The 16942-nt window shown below is 35.0% G+C and overlaps 1 pseudogene; it reads left to right on the forward strand.

The window, feature by feature from the left end:
• The first annotated feature begins 1332 nt into the window (after positions 1-1332).
• On the forward strand, positions 1333-10383 carry LOC124898534 (annotated as a pseudogene).
• Positions 10384-16942: the final 6559 nt, after the last annotated feature.

The following is a 16942-nucleotide window of genomic DNA, read 5'->3' on the forward strand; positions in this document are numbered from 1 at the left end:
CCTTAAGCAAGGAGTTTCTATGTAAAACTATTGTGTCTCTCATTTACTCTTTTAACATACTTTACTAATCTATTGTGTCTCTTATTTACTCTTTTCACATACTTTACTATTTAGTTTCTTACTATTTAAGTCTGTTTAAGACCAGGTTCCGAAGATAGAGAGAAACTCATTTGAACTCTTCATTTGGTATCAGAGCAAGGTCTTCCTGAAAAGAGGTTAACACCTTGGAAGGATCTTAAACATCGCTGCTCCTCTAAATATTAAAGAAGGCCAGTCTACCATTAGTCCACCTAGATTCAATAGGGAATACTATGGGTGGAGGAAGACTAGGATGCATGATTTTATCATGGCAGAAAATTTTGACTTTTGGGATGTGATTGAAGATGGTCCTTTTATTTTGTCCCCACAAAAATAGCAAAGGTTGGTGAAGTGACTTCATAAGTTCCCAAGACTAAATAAATTTAATGACATTGATAGGAAGAAGATTGAAAAGAACTATAAGTCCAAGAAACTGTTTGTTTGTAGCATTGGTCCTGATGTGTACAATAGGATCTCTACTTGTGAGATTGCCAAAGAAATTTGGGATTGCCTTTAAATAGCCTACGAGGGAACCAGTCAGGTGAAATAGTCAAATGTGCACATCCTGACCACTAAATATGAGACTTTCACCATGAGAGAAGGTGAATTTATCCAGGAAATACACACAAGATTCACTATTATAATCAATGATCTTTACCTTTTTGGTAAGGATATTAGAACTTCCAAATAAGTTTGAAAGGTTCTAATAATTCTACCTAAGCAATGAGAGAGTAAACTAAATGCTATTATTGAAGCTAGAGACCTAAAAAATATGACCATAGATGAGTTGATTAGAAATCCCAAGACCTATGAGATTATGAAAATGTAGGACAAATTCAACGGTGAGCACAAAGTGGAGAAGAACCTGATCCTAAAGGCAATAAAGGAGACTACCAGTGCTGAGGATGAGAAAATAACTTAAATTGCCAAATGAATCCTCAAATCCTTGAGAAAGTTAGGAGATCTACCCAAAAGAGGAGAGTCCAGCAAATATATGAGAGGGAAAAGATCAAGTAATGCCTTCCAAAAATATAGAAAACTTATTTATTACATCAAAGATTGTCCTTTGCACAAAATTTAATATAAAGAGTATATCAAGCAAGCTGGTGAAAAGAAAAGGGGAAAGACTGGGTCCCTGACAAATATAGAAGGAAAGCTGAAGCTGATAGGGTTGGAATGTAAGTCATAACTAATCTAGGTGACTCCTGCAATGATTTTGATAAATCAGAGTAGTATGAATATATCTCTATGATTATGGTAGAGGATGACGTCAAAGTTTATGACTCTTTCTTTGCCTTGATGGCAAACATAGATAATGATAAAGATGAAAAGGTAACCCTCTTGAACATTAAAGAAAACCACAAAAATTATTCTCTTAAAGAGTTTAAGTCTCTTGCTACTGTACTCATAGATACTATTAATGATCTTACTAGAGATGAGGAGTGTCTGAAGAAAGACTTTGAAAAATGTAAAGAAGAGACAGTTGAATTGAGTGTGCAAGTAACTAAACTTTAGGAACCTAGCAGGTCACTATCCCTTGAAAGTGATTTCTTAAATAAAACTTAGTGAAGTGTCTAAGGTTAAATCTCAAGGTAAAAGTGGAAAAAGCCAAATTCAACTTGAATTAGAAGAGAAACTGACTAAGATAAATGTAAATTTGATTGCCTCACTTGATAGGAGTGTTGAACTTGAGAGGGACCTAGTTCGATTCAAGGATAAGATTGAAAAGGCTTTAAAATGAACCATTTCATATCAATCATTGACAAGCCTTTCCAGTCAGGGATCAAGTAATAGAAGAGGGTTGGGATTCCACAATGTGTATCCTTCTTACAAACTTTTTAGTAAATATGTCTCTATCAAGGATAATATCTTATGTCCTCATTATGGCAAAATATCCACACAAGGGATTCATGTCCCTCTAGAACTATTGTCTTAAGAAGGATGAAAGAACTCTCTTTTTCAAAAGAAAGAGGTTAAAATTTACTTGGAGGATAAAGAAAAAATCTGATCTTTCCTCTGTCACTATTTTGGGAGCTTAAGATAAAATGGGTTCCCAAAACTAAACACTAATTCTATTACAGGACAAAGCTAGAGGATGAATCTACAACTAGATCATGGAAAGTGGCTGTTCGAAGCACATGACTGGAAGAATTGATCCTCTTGCTTAAGGCAATGTCTCCATTGGTGATGAAAACAAAAGGGTACATTATTGGAATTGGAAATATTGGAAAGAGTTTGAGCTATATAATTGATGATGTCTATTTTGTGGATAAACTTAAGTTTAGTTTGCTGAGTATTTGCTCAGATTTGTGATAAAGGCAATAAAATTAGGTTCTGGTCAAATAAGTGCATTGTTACTTGTCTTAAAGATGGTAAAGAAATGATGATTTCTTGGAGGAATAAAAATATGTATATTACTGATCTGGGGTTTTACAAGTCCAAGAACATAACATACCTAAGTATGCAAAAAGATATTGCTGAGCTATTACACAGAAGACCAGGTCATGTTAGTTGCTCAATGCTGAACAAATTAGTGAAAATGATCTTGATTTGAGATTTACCAAAAGTGAAGTTTGCTAGTTTTAAAGTGTGCGATTCATGTGTGAAAGGAAAGCAAATTAAATCCTCATTTAAGCCAAAGAAAAAAGTGAGCACATCCAGGCCTTTGCAAATCCTTCACATGGATCTATGTGGACCTATAAGCTTCTCAGTAGGGGAAGAAAGAAGTATATTTTGGTTATTGATGATGATTATTCTAGATTCACATGGACCTTATTTCTAAGATCCAAGGAAGATATATTTTGTGTGTTTGAGGATTTTGCTAGACAAGTGCAAGTGAAGTATGATGAGAAAATAGCTGAAATCAGATCAGATCATGGAATAGAATTTGAAAATGCATAGTTCACTGAAATCTGCAATGATCTAGGTATAAGTCACAATTTTTTAGCTCCTAGAACACCACAACAAAATTGTGTTGTAAAGAGGAAAAATAGGACACTTATGGATATTAGGAGGACCATCCTGATAGATGCAAAGATTTCTCATAACTTTTAGGTTAAAGCAGTCAACACAGTATGTCACATAATCAATAGGTGTCTTGTCAAGTCCCTTCTGAACAAGACCCCTTATGAACTCATGACCAAAAGAAAGCCCAGGCTGAGCTACTTCAAGCCTTTTGGTTGAAAATGTTTTGTGATGAATAATGGGAAGGATAACCTTAGAAAGTTTGATCCAAGAAGTGATGAAGGAGTATTTGTTAGATACTCTTCTACCGACAAGACTTATATGATCCAAAACAAAAGAACACAATGTGTGAAAGAATGAGTATGCGTTATATTTAATGAATTTGGTAACATTAGTAAAGGAAGCACACAAGATGATGATGATAATGATTTAGGAAATCCTCTTAATGCTCCATAAAAAGGTGAATGAAGGTGATGATGATACAGATTCATAGGGACTAGGTTCAGGACATAAAGATTAAGATTCAGCAAATCTTTAGAACTCTGGTCCCTAAGCTCTACCTGAAGAACCTGATCCTCAACCCAGTGAAGAAAATGATCAATCTCTTGAGGGTAACACCTCAATAGAGATTGTTCCCAATAAAAGTCAACTAGACCTCATAGATCCATTTAGAAGCATCAGTTCTCACATTCTCTTGATAATCTACTATCTCCTCTGGACTCAGGCATGCAAACAAAAAAAAGAGCAAAGAATCTCTATGCTTTCTCTACATTTTTATCTTAAATTGAACCCAAGAATATAAAGAAGATATTAAAGAATGCAGATTGAATAAATGTAATGTAAGAAGAGCTTGATCAATTTGAAAGAAACAAAGTATGGCACTTGGTCCCACGAACCTCAGAGAGAACTGCTATAAGAACTATGTGGGTGTACAGAAACAAGGTTGATGAGAATGGAAATACTATCAGGAACAAAGCTAGGCTTGTGGTGCAAGGCTATAACTAGAAATAAGGCATAGATTATGATAAAACATTTGCTCCAATGGCTAGATGGAGGCAATTCAAACATTCATTGTATCTACCTTATATATGTAGTTCAAACTATTTCAATAGATATAAAGAGTTCCTTTTTAAATTATCTTATCAAGTAAAAGGTGTATGTGAAGCAACCTCCAGGTTTTGAGGATGTTTATTTTTCCAATCATGTGTTCAAATTAGACAAAGTCTTGTATGGATTGAAGCAATCTCCTAGAGCTTGGTATGAGAGGCTTCCCAAGTTCTTTCTAGAGATTGAGTTAAAAATAGAAAGGATTGATAACACCTTATTCTTGAAGGCCAGATAAAGTAATCTTCTTATTGTTCAAGTTATGTGGATGCCATCATATTTGGGCTACAACCAGTTCTTCTACAACTAGTTTTTTGTGTGATGACTTTACTAGGTTAATGAGCAGTAACTTTGAGATAAGTATGATAGGATGGGAGAACTCAATTTATTCCTTAGGCTACAAATTATATAAGGTGTAATTGGGACTATTATATGTCAACAGAAGTACATCATGAGCTACTCAAAAGGTTTCATATAGAGGATGTTAAGCCTATTTATAATATTATTTGAACTTCCTCCAAACTGAACTTGGATGAACCTGGTCCCTCTGTTAAAAAAACTATGTATAGAGGAATTATTAATTCATTTCTCTATCTGATAACTAGCAGACCTGACATTGTGTCTAGTGTTATGATGTGTGCTAGATTTAAAGTTAGTCCAAAGAAATCTTATCTGAAGGCTGCCAAAAGGATTTTGAGATATCTTAAAGGGACCCCAACCTGGTTCTATTCTAGCCTGTTGGTGACAATTTTAACCTGGTTGGATATGCTGATGCTGATTATGATGGGTACCTGTTTGATTGGAAGAGTACCTCAGGAATGACTTATTTTCTTATATCACCCTAATCTCTTGGGCTACTACGAAGTTGAACTCAGTAGCACTTTTAACTACTAAAGATGAATATGTTGTTGCTGACTCATACTGTGCTCAATTACTATAGATCAAGTAGCAGCTTAAAGATTTTAGTATTCTCTTAGAATGTGTGCCTCTATTTTATGACGACACAAGTGCTGTCAATACGGAAAAAAGTCTTGTTCAGCATAAAAGAACTAAACACATTGATGTCAGGCATCATTTTCTCAGAGATAATGTGGATAAAGGTTGATTAAGATGGTGTTTTACAGTATTGAAGATCAAATTGCTGACATCTTTACCAAGGCACTTGGTAGGGAATAATTGAAAAGAATCAGGATAAAACTGTGACTAACGAGGCTAAGTTGAATGCATGTTGCTCCTCTTCATCCTTTAAATTTTGCTATGAATTGGTGAGTAGGTTCCATGCAAGATAATGTCACACATGTCTAACTCAGTCTCATATCTTCTGTAGATATACACCCATGGCAAGGATGATGAGATAGGAAGAAGGGTAAAACAACTCAAACTGCTATGTGCATAAAAAATCTTGTAGGGACTAGGTCCCCAATAAGGTTAATATTATACTCTATTCTTAAATAGTGATTGTGTACTATTTACATGTAGGAGTGCCATACCCGGTTGTAACTCACTCCTAAAATGTGTCACCCTTCCCTTGAGTTTAAAAGTCATCCTGATCCCCCATTTGCATTTTCTTGAAAATCCATCCCTTCATAGTTCCAAATGAACAAAAGCATAAAATAAAGAGAGTAGCTATAGTGAAAAACTTCCAGTAAAAAGGGATACAATGGTTGATTACCTATATACAAAAAAATGAGGAGGGGGAAGGTGTTACCTATTGGACTATAGAACCTGGTCCCCATCCCATTTGGACTTTTCTCTTAGACCTGTTCCCTGTCATTCCTTGGTTTTACCTATTCCTGTTATAATTATGCTACTGTTTTCAATTACTATGACCACTTTTGAATATGTTCTAATACTATCCTCTTTGATTACCACACAAGTCTACTTTGTGCTTCTACCTTGCTTATTTCTCTAATCTTATTTGCTCATATCAGTGTAGCCTCAATGGTCATGCGTTCATATATCGGCTTGTCTATACATGGTTTACTGTTTTACCACTTTGATGATGTCAAAAAAGGGAATATAAGGTGTAGATAGATGAGATGTAGTAGTGGTTTACTAGTGTGTGATATTATAATGAGGTGTGAAGTATTAGATTATGATGAGGGAAACGTGTGCTGAAATAGGGTCTTCACACTTAGAGGGAATCTTAGGTGCTGATAGAAAGAGGGAATAGTTAGAGGAGGCCACTAGTATCAGTGATAGGGGGAATATGTTAAGGTCCCTAGTGATTATAAATTGAAGGTATGAGGTGTTGTGCATAGTTTGTATGCTTAAATACGTGCATGGATTTGTCATCATCAAAAAGGGTAAAATTTTTAAGTCCTTAGTTTTGATGATTGAAAAATTATATGTTGGGACCTGGTTCTTGAAGAATGTGTGATGACAAAGCTGCAAATACTTAGGGACCTGATTAGGCCTACACTCATTGTCACATTCAACTACACAGCTGGATGAAAGTACAAAAGTTGGTGGAAAGGCTGCTGTACTTTTTTGCCTCAACTGATGGGATTCGTCCTAGGTTTTCTTGTCTCATATATATATTGCTCATCTTCCACAACAAGAAAACCAAGCTTCCATATACTCACAATAAAATATTTCTATTAAAGCTCTTTAATCAAAGCCCCATTCGCAATAGGGAACTGATCTCTCAAAAGTTGTATTTCATATTCTTGTTGTGGTTGACTCTTTGTATTGTGATTACAAACGTTGTCTACTGTTGTTATCATTATTAGTAGGTGTTGGTGTTTTAGTTCAAAACTTCTTATTGTCATGTAAAGTTAGGTGATATTAAAGCTAGAGTTAGCTTGTCAACTCAGTTAGAGTTAGCTGGGTGGTGCTGGTGTAGAGGTATTGCACATTTCTCTTTGTAATAGAGTTATTACTAGGAGAATAAAAATTAAGAGGTGAATCCTTGATGTAATGGAGTTTGTATTCAAGTTTTATTGAATATTAGTGGAGCTTTAGAAATCCTGGAGGCAGGTCGTGGATTTTCTTCTTTGAGGAAGGAGTTTCCAAGTAAAATTGTTGTGTCTCACATTTACTCTTTTCACGTACTTTACTGTTCAGTTTCTTGTTGTTTAAGTCTGTTTGGATTCAGGTTCCAAAGTTGGAGGGCAACTCGTTTGAACTCTTCAATTTCTTTCATAGTTTATCGGCCTTTTTTTTGATATTTGATAATGAAATTATCGAATCTATTTTCTATATTTCATGCAGGGTACAACCATTGAACATCTTTTTCTAATTTTTCTTTCCCTACTAAATGATGAGTTTCCTGATTCGTGCCTCAAGATCATTAGCAAACTTGCTCAAGTCAATCAGGTTGGGTATATTTTCAAGCCTTGGATCTTTCTATCTCCTTCTACTTCATGCTTTCAGTTCGTTATGAGTGTTCTTTATGACTGATAAGCTCCCTGAGTAAGAAGGAAATTGAAGATCAATAAAGTTGAGAAGTAAACCTTGTATAGTGGGATGCCACTTTGCTTTCTTGTTCCTATAAAATTTTCTTGATCATATCGTGGTTCTCTTTATGTTAAGTCATTCTTTCTATTGGTTCATTGCAATTCTTTTGTAGTTTCTTACAAGAGTACTAAATGAATATCAAGTTCTCTATCCCAGATTTGTTTTTTGATTATTTGTCTTGTTCAGATTATTTTATATCAATTTTTGGTTGTGTTTGCCTTACCATTCTACTTCTATTTGCATGGCATATCATGGTTCTCCTTATGCTTTTATGAAGTAAGGGTAAGTTCATTATCCTTGGTTCTCTTTATATTTAGTCATTCTATCTATTGGTTTATTGCAATTATTTTGCAGCTTCTTCGGGACTAATTCTAAGTTGTTTCAATTTGACAGGTGATTGGAATTGATTTATTATCCCAATCTCTATTGCCAGTTATTATTTAGCTAGCAGAGGATAGGCATTGTCAAGTTCATCTGGCTATAACCTCTTTTGGCCAGTCAGTTGGGTGTAGGATTTCTTGATGAGAAGCTCGGCTCCCTTTGCATGCAATAGTTACAGGACGAGGTTGATATGTGATAAGCTAGGGAATAGAAATAGAACCTTTTTTTTTTATTTGTAAGACAAATATTAGCTATGTAACCTAGAAAATGAGAAGCATAGATACTTTGCTTTTGTTACGTGAGTGCATCTCTTTCACTTTCTCTGTCATTGTCAGGTAAGGAGGAAAATATTCTTCTTTTGGATCAAATTTAGCTGTAATTTCTGTCTTGCTCCTCATTTGCTTTTATCTAGATTAAGTTTGAATCTGAATAAGCATATGCAATCAGGATGTGCATTAAGATTTAGATGCCTGAGTGCATCCGAATATAAATACGTTGTATTAACATCTGAATACTTAATAATTAAGTCTATTTGTTTTTTCAATATCTGAATATATAAACTTTATCTTTATTTTAAAATTAATAAATATGAATCTAATATTATATCAATATTTTTTATAAAAAAATTACATGATGGTTGTTGATGGTAATGACTAGCAAACATATTTGTGGGTGTTGATTGGGATTGGGTTGGCTAATCGTGTTGTTATGTGTAGAAACTAGTGGTGATGGAGGTTGGCAGTAGTGGTTGATGGTGGTGGTGGATGATAGTGATATTAATGGTTGTAGTAAATGATGACGGTGGTTGATGATATCTAGTGTGACTAAAGAGTGGTAACTGACAGTAGTGATTTATGGTGGTGGTAATGGTGATTGGTGGTGATGATTGTCAATGGTTGCTAATGTCGGTGACAATTGATTGTAGTGATTGACATCAATGGTAGTTGTGATTGAGGATGGTGGTTGTGGGCTATGTTGCTCTGACTCTTCAAGAAAGTCATTAGGTGCGTGTGAGATCCTTAAAAGTAGTGCGCATTTGGTGGATTTGACACGGGTGCGGCAATATTTTGAGAGTCTGAGCAACTTAGTTTGTGGGCAGTGGGTGGTGGTAGTTAATAATGGTGATGGCATTAACAATAGTTGATAATGGTGAGCGATGGCAGTAGTAGTAAATGGATGGAATTGGTGTTTTCCCTCTTTGAATAAACATCTTAATAATATTAAGATTTCTTATAGATTTTAACCATTAAGATCTATTAAGACTCATTTAGTAGTTGTAAAGCAAATGCTCTTGATGATTAAAATTCAAATGTTAAAAACAAATGAAGTTAATAATTAAGATTAAGACCTTCATTAAGTGCAAAAAAAATGAGGCTGTATTGACTTATTTTATTCTCTTCCATTATTGATACATGTCAAAGAGTTTTGATTACGTTGAGCATTCAGTTCTCCCTTACCGATTTGTGTATGTGGTTTAGGTTTATTCAATCAGAGGCACTGCAGCTAATAACTTAAAGCACCTTGCGGAAGAATTTGGTCAAGAGTGGGCAATGCAGCATATAATTCCTCAAGTTTGTTTGATGATTTCAAAGATGAAGTATTGGGTTTGTGGATACTTGAGACAGTAGTAATAATTCATCATGACCAACCTTAGTTTCAGAGAGTTTGTTTGCTATCAGCTTGTTTACTGTTTCTCATTGGTTAAGACATGGTCATTTGCTTGCAGTTCCTGGATATGATTAATATTCTGCATTATTATACACTTAGTTTGACCATGTCTGATATCAAGGTTGTTCTGTTTATCAGTGGTTTAAACATGTCATCTCTTTGCAGGTCTTGGATGTGATCAATAATTAAAATTATTTATGTCGGATGACAATACTTACAGCAATTTCTTTACTTGCACTTGTGATAATGTGTTCTAAGTTGCTGCCAGTGGTTATTATGGCAGTAAAAGATCGGTGGTTTTGCTTTCTATTCTTGTTAAAGTCATTATATGCAGGAGTTCCTAGAGCTAATGGTCCAATTTCATTTCTTACGCAGTGTGCCCAATATCAAATTTAATGTTGCAAAGGTTTTGCAGTCCCTTATCCCCATTGTTGACCAATCAGTGAGAACTCTCATCTGCCTTTTTCTCTTAGATTGGTTGCTTGGTTTAGTTGAAATAAAGATTGAGCTCACTTATGCTATTTGTTTGTTGAAGATGGTTTTTAAACCTTTAATAATTGCCAGGTTACAGAGAAAACGATTCACCCTAGTTTAGTAGAGCTAGTTGAGGACCCTGATGTCCATGTCTGTTTTTATGCAAGTCAAGCACTTGTTAAAAATATGTCTCAGAAATATAAAGTAGGAATAAATAATTTTAGTAGAGGAATTAGTTGTCTCTTTATTATTTGATTAGGAATTAGTTATCCGAAAGGGTGTCGGAGAGAAGGGAAACCTTAGATCGACTAAGATCGAATTGAACTGTCTTTGATTGAGTGAACAAGCTTATTTTGAGTCAAACTTTGGACATCTATCTTTGTTTATGCTACTAACTCTCAGTTTGGTCCTACTTTTAGTTTATTTTGTTACTAAAAAGCGAGGAGGAAACTCAGTACCAAATATTTGGCAATCCTTGGACCCAATTTAAATTGAAGTGTAGTTAGAAATTTAGCTATAAATATATGTTTTCAGTTATTAAAAAAAATTCCCTTTGACAATACTATTGTCGTATTTTATTTTTCTCCAACTCTTTCTTTGCTATTTCTCCAATTTCAATGCTAAAAACCAACAATTGGTATCAAGAGCCAATTTCCTGAGGGATCTGTGAGAGATAAATTCTGCAAACAACTTTTCCCAAATAGCTCCTCCTATTTTTGATGGTGAGAATTACCAACTTTGGACAGTAAGAATGGAGGCTTATCTTGAGGCTTTAGATCTTTGGGAGGTCGTGAAGGAGGATTATGGTGTTGTTCCGCTGCCCGATAATCCCATGGTGGCCCAGATCAAAAGACAAAAGAAAAAGAAAATCAAAAAATCAAAAGCAAAAGCGACTTTGTTTGCTAGTGTTTCTCCAACAATTTTCACGAGAATTATGTCCTTTAAATCAGAAAAAGAATTTTGGCATTATTTAAAGGAAGAATATAAAGGAGATGAAAGAATACGAGGCATGAAAGTGTTGAATCTAATAAGAGAATTCAAATTACAAAAGATAAAGGAATCTGAGACCATAAAAGAGTACCCAGACCATCTTTTTGGCATTTTTAACAAGGTAAGATTGCTTGGCACAAAATTTAAAGATTCGAGGATTGTTGAAAAAATGATTGTTACAGTGCCTGAAAGATACCAAGTATCAATAACTACCTTGGAAAACACAAATGACCTGTCCAAGATTACCTTGGAAGAATTGTTAAATATGTTTCAGGTGCAAGATCAAAGGAGTCTTATTAGGTAGGATGGTATGGGTGAAGGATCTTTGGCAGCCAACCACAAGACCCAAAGCAAGGGTACTAATTAAAGAAAAAATTACCCACTTTGCAAGCACTGTGGCAAAATAGGTCATCCTCCATTTAAATATTGGAAGAAACCAGATGCACAATGCAAGATTTGTAGTCAACTTGACCATGAAGCCATGATTTGCAAAAACAAATCTCAAAAATATGAAGCAGATGCCCAAGTCACCAAAGAAGAAGAAGAAGATCACTTATTTGTGGCAACGTATTCTTTAACTAAGAAATCTTATTTTTGGATGATTAATAGTGGTTGTACAAACCACATGACATATGACAAAACTCTTTTTAAAGAGTTTTTTCCTTTGGAAAATAAGAAAATCAGAATTGGAAATGGTGACTATATTCCTGCAGAAGGTAAAGGGAATGTTGCAATCAAAACAATTTCAGGTACAAAAATAATTTCAAATGTCCTTTACGTGCCCAATATTGATAAAAGTTTGTTAAGTGTTGGTCAACTAATGGAAGAAGGATTTAAACTATTGTTTGGAGATAAATATTGTCAAATCTTTGATTCCACTAATCTTGAGATTATACAAATTGATATGAGTGGCAAAAATTCTTATTTAATCCAACAACAGATGCACATAAGTCATGCAAGAACAAAGATGAATTGACTGATTTATTCAAAAGGTCAAATTCAGCCGAAGCCGAGACAATTTTTGATTCAAGAAGGAGTGTTAAAAATATGTCTCAGAAATATAAAGTAGGAATAGATAATTTTAGTAGTTTTAAATTATTAGAGTCCTATGTGACTTAGGAATTAGTTGTCCTTTTATTATTTGAATAGGAATTAGTTATCCCAATTTAAATTGAAGTGTAGTTAGAAATTTAGCTATAAATATATATTTGTTGTCGATTGAGGAGTGGCGAGGGGCATTTTTTTCTTTTATAAGGGAAGAGATTTTACCTGGGTACAAATAGGCCTATGAAAGATTAGTAGCCAAGCACGCGGGTTGTATCGGTCAGCTTTGAGCTGTGGAGTGAGGATTGGCCGGACTTCCATCATGTAGCTGTGTACAAATAGGCCTGTGAAAGACGAGTAGGAAAGTGGGTTGTACCGATCAGCTTTGAGCTATCGAATGAGGATTTCTATATCTTTTAATAAAGGATGTGGGGGTCTGTCTTATAATAAAGGGGGTACTCTCTTATCTGATGTTCGCTATATTATTGTGTCCTATTCCTTAAAGAGCGATCCGGGATTAAGCCACGTGCTGATACCCGCCAAAATAAAGGGGGCCTTTCATAGTCAAATGCGTACAAGGAAAGGACAATTATTCAGCGCACTAAAATCCAGTGGATGGGGTTCCATATTCATGAAAATCCAGGTTTATACCATGTTATGGAACCAAGAAAACCTAATAAAAATAGGGTTACAAATAATATAATAAGAAAAAGAAAGACCTTCTAACGTCTATAAATAAAAGCCGCTTTCTATATTTGGAAAAGTAAAGGGAGATATGGATTCATCCACCACTGAAGGACTTTTTCAAATGAATTAGAGAATTCTCCATGTGGAAAATGAAAAGCGCCAACGGCGGCAAATTCTGCATGCCTTTTAGAACATGTGCTCGTTGTTTTTCCAAAGCTGGTGGAACAACTCGTTCAACAGCTCCTAAACTAAATCCACACTTTGGAAGAAGATGAGAGTACCTTCATACGAGAAAGGGAGGATCTTATAGTTAGGATGGACTTCTGCATCCATGGCGGAAATAACTAAAAGTCAGTCGACTCATCTAGAGTTTCAGAAGGTTTAAATAAGTGTCTGTAGATGCTTTGTAATGTGTTTTCATTAAAGGTGTTCTTGTTATTTGTGGATATCTACTCCTATGCGTTGTGTCTTTGTTGTGTATGTATCACTAATGCTTCCCTTTGTAATGTTGTGTTGTGTGGCTAGTCTATATGTGCTTCCCATGTAAGAAAATACTTCTAGTGCTCGAATGAATAAAATCTGCTTTGTTCAAGTTTATTCTCTTTCCTTGTTTTGTGTAGATAAATTATTGATTTGAATTTTCTAGTTCATATGGGACCAAGTACATTATAAGACTATAAAGCTAGAATTAAAATCTCGGACAGACACAACCCATTTTGAAAAAAAAAATGGCGAGTACCACTTTTTGAAAGAAACATCTTCCATGGGTATAGGAAGCCAATAGCCGCGAGAACAATCATCCTGATTGGGGTTTCCACATTTGAAAGTCCTCATACAAAAAGTACTTTTTGCCTTTGTAAGCTGGTTTTATAACCTACTTCTGACTTTCAGAACTCCCTACCGGTGGGACTAAGACAAACTCAAACATACAAAAAAAGTATATATATAGTTCCTATGTTCTATAGGGAAATAATAGCATCACATAATTGTCCTTGAGGCCATTGACAACCAGACTTTGATGTTAGAGATTGATGCATGAAACAACTTCATAGTTATCAAGCAGAAAACGACTTCATAGCTATCAAGCCAAAAATAACTTCATAGCTATCAATCCGAAAACAACTTCATAGCTATCAAACCTCTAACAATATGCTCCATTGTAAGATTATGGCTAAATGAAAATTACGCAGAATTTGTAATGCCGGAGATGATTCTATCATATAAGTTCCTTTGGGATGAGAGGGCTTCCACTAGGGAAATACACCTACTCTCCAATTTCTATTCTTTGTTATCTGTATCGAACTTATATGTTCCAAATACAGGAGTCATTCTTTTGATTTAGTAGAGTGAGAATCGCCTTTTTATGAGTATACTGGGGCCATTCTTCTAAGAAATAATAAAAGTAGGGCAATAGTTGACTCCTCACACTTACCCATCTTAGCTTTCATTGAAAATCTCGTCAATAAAATAATCCAAAACCATTCTCTTCTCCCTTCCTTTCTTCTCTTTAAAATAAGAAAGAAGAAAGAAGGACCAAGTCTTATAGATCTATTATTTCAGATTCATCGAGTTGGGTGCCGCTTTCTTCTTCTAGTTTTGTGTGTTTTTTTCGGCAATCTCAATGTATTTCAAATTCTGCTTTCATCTAAAGATAAATTAGACATCATTAGTTCACTTGTCTTGGTTTAGTCTTTCGACCCTAAAAATATAGAGCAGACTCATTTGATGTAAGGATCGGGGAATGAGCTTCACAACTAAGAGTAGAGGCGAATGGTTCGAAAGTAGATGTTAGTGGTTCAAATCATGTATTAAGCGAATACATTATTTCTATCTATTCTTTTTATCAGTAAAAAGATGCCTTAAGCACTTTTCCAAGGGGCAGATGGTATTGAGAAGTAGGTAGAGAAGGAAGGAAAGATCCCTTTAAAAGCCACAAGCAAGCTGCATATCTTTCTTCTCTTTTTAAAGATGGGGCTGATGGGACCCTGTTAAGATTCATTCCTCGTATTATCTAGGAGGGAATCGGGCTTGCATAATAGCAACTGAATATCAACTTTTTTTAATTGACCTGAGGACCTCTTTTTTACTATGTATAAAAAATGAAAAATCATTATAAAGTGGGTTTGGCTGCTAATAACTAAAGAGGTAATCCGCTCACCAATTACATTGTGTTTAGCATGAATTCTGTGTTCCACTTGGGATGCGAGACTCTCTCTACTATATTTGTATCTTCTTTCCTATTGTATCTTCATAGTAGATCGTTCAGCCTGATTCTACTTAAAGAGAGAAGGGGCATAAGTTCTACAAAATATGTATGTTAAGCATGATGATTGGTTCATTTTTTCAAGACTAGATTGAAGGAATTTTTCTAATAATGTTTGAATAAGACGAAGGCAATAGGCGTCACTGAACTAGGTACTTTCCGACCAACTGCCCAAACTCCAACCAATTTTTTTAAAGATATCTGCTGTGGATCTTTCCTATGGTTTACGGGCGAGATAAGAGAGAATCACAACAAGTAAATGTCAATATTAAGAGGTGCTTCTAACTAATTCTATCTGAGCCTTGAATGGACTGCATTCTCTTCGATCCCTTTTTGGAACTAGCCTTAGACCTCTTTTTTTGAATGTTTTTTTGGGCTAATTTTTCAGTCGTAGGTACTGCTATAACTAATTGGTTCTTTAGTTGATTGGTGAACAAAGGAATTTAGTACGAAATAGTTAAGTTTAATGGATGAGTAGGTAATCTCAGCACTAAACTCATTGCAAAAAGAGACAGGTAAGACGATAGATTTTGTTGGTGAGTCTTCCACTGGGGGAATAATGATTTTTTCCCCTAAAGGGTAATAGAATGGGGTGGGGTCTCCTCTACTCTCTTTCCCACACAGCTGCCTAAGATCTTATTCAACAATAGTAAGACGACTAACTGATATGAGATTGAGCTAGGAAATGCCAAACTCTATCTACTATGCTAGTTAATCATATGCCATCCTTAGAGTGTAGTAGGGACACCTTTAAAGGAGAGTGAGCTATCCCTTTAAAAAGGGAAAAGTCTCTTTGAAAGGTCTCTCTCATTAAAACATTAAAATAAAAACTTTCTCTCTATCGAGGATTTTTCTCACTAAGCTTTCAGGACAAGGACTATAAATGATTGTAACAGAGACAACCCTGTCTTCCATTAGCTATATTCTAAATACTAGTCTTTGCCTTTCATTGATGCGGTTCAATTGCTAAAATCCTCCAAGTGACCGATGACTTGTAAGCAAGCAGGGCTCATAGGATGGGAAAAGCCTTTCTCTTCATTTCATTATTTCATTGATGGGTTTTCATGACATAAGTCAGTGGAAGCAAACTGACGTTCAACTGCCTAAAGGACCCTACTTGTGGTTGAAGGATATGTTTATTCTTTGATATATCTCACTCCTCTATGCTAGTTCACTGATGACCTAGTCTAATTATAGTTAATAGTATAGATTAGTTAGATTCATAGAATAGAAGAAGAGCTTTTACTTTTACATTATATTATATTAGTAAAACGTTAGCACCTCCATAGAGTAAGGATCTCTTCTGGTTTTGGATAGCTGCAAAGCCTTCTATGTTGGTATGGAGAATACTTCCTATTTGGTAAACAACCCCCTATTGCAACACTTAACTATACTTCAAGGGGCGAACTCCACCTATTTTTGAGCGGTGATCTAAAAATGAAAATCAATCTCTTCATACAATCCGTCTTGGTGCTATGATGTAGAAGTGAGAGTCTTCCCAAATGTGAATAGAGAATAGCCTAACATAACCCGATTATCACGTTAGTGGGACTAGTGACTCCGCACTTTGTTTGTCCGAATTCATTTGATTCCAAGTGCCCCTTATTTCGATCGAAGAAGGATTAAACTAAAATAAGAGTCAGTTTGATGATAAAAATCTTTTTTTATTTTCTTATCAACATTGCTTTTAGAAGCTCTCACTTCTTATAACTTATAATAAGATCTTACATGAGACTTATAAACTCATTGGTTTTCTACGGATTTCATTATCAAGAATTTTATCCATGCTTTCTTGCACCAATTTCTCTTGACACATTACTAATTCCCCCA

The sequence above is a fragment of the Capsicum annuum genome, chromosome 5 (assembly GCF_002878395.1).
Source record: "Capsicum annuum cultivar UCD-10X-F1 chromosome 5, UCD10Xv1.1, whole genome shotgun sequence".
Classification (NCBI taxonomy): domain Eukaryota; kingdom Viridiplantae; phylum Streptophyta; class Magnoliopsida; order Solanales; family Solanaceae; genus Capsicum; species Capsicum annuum.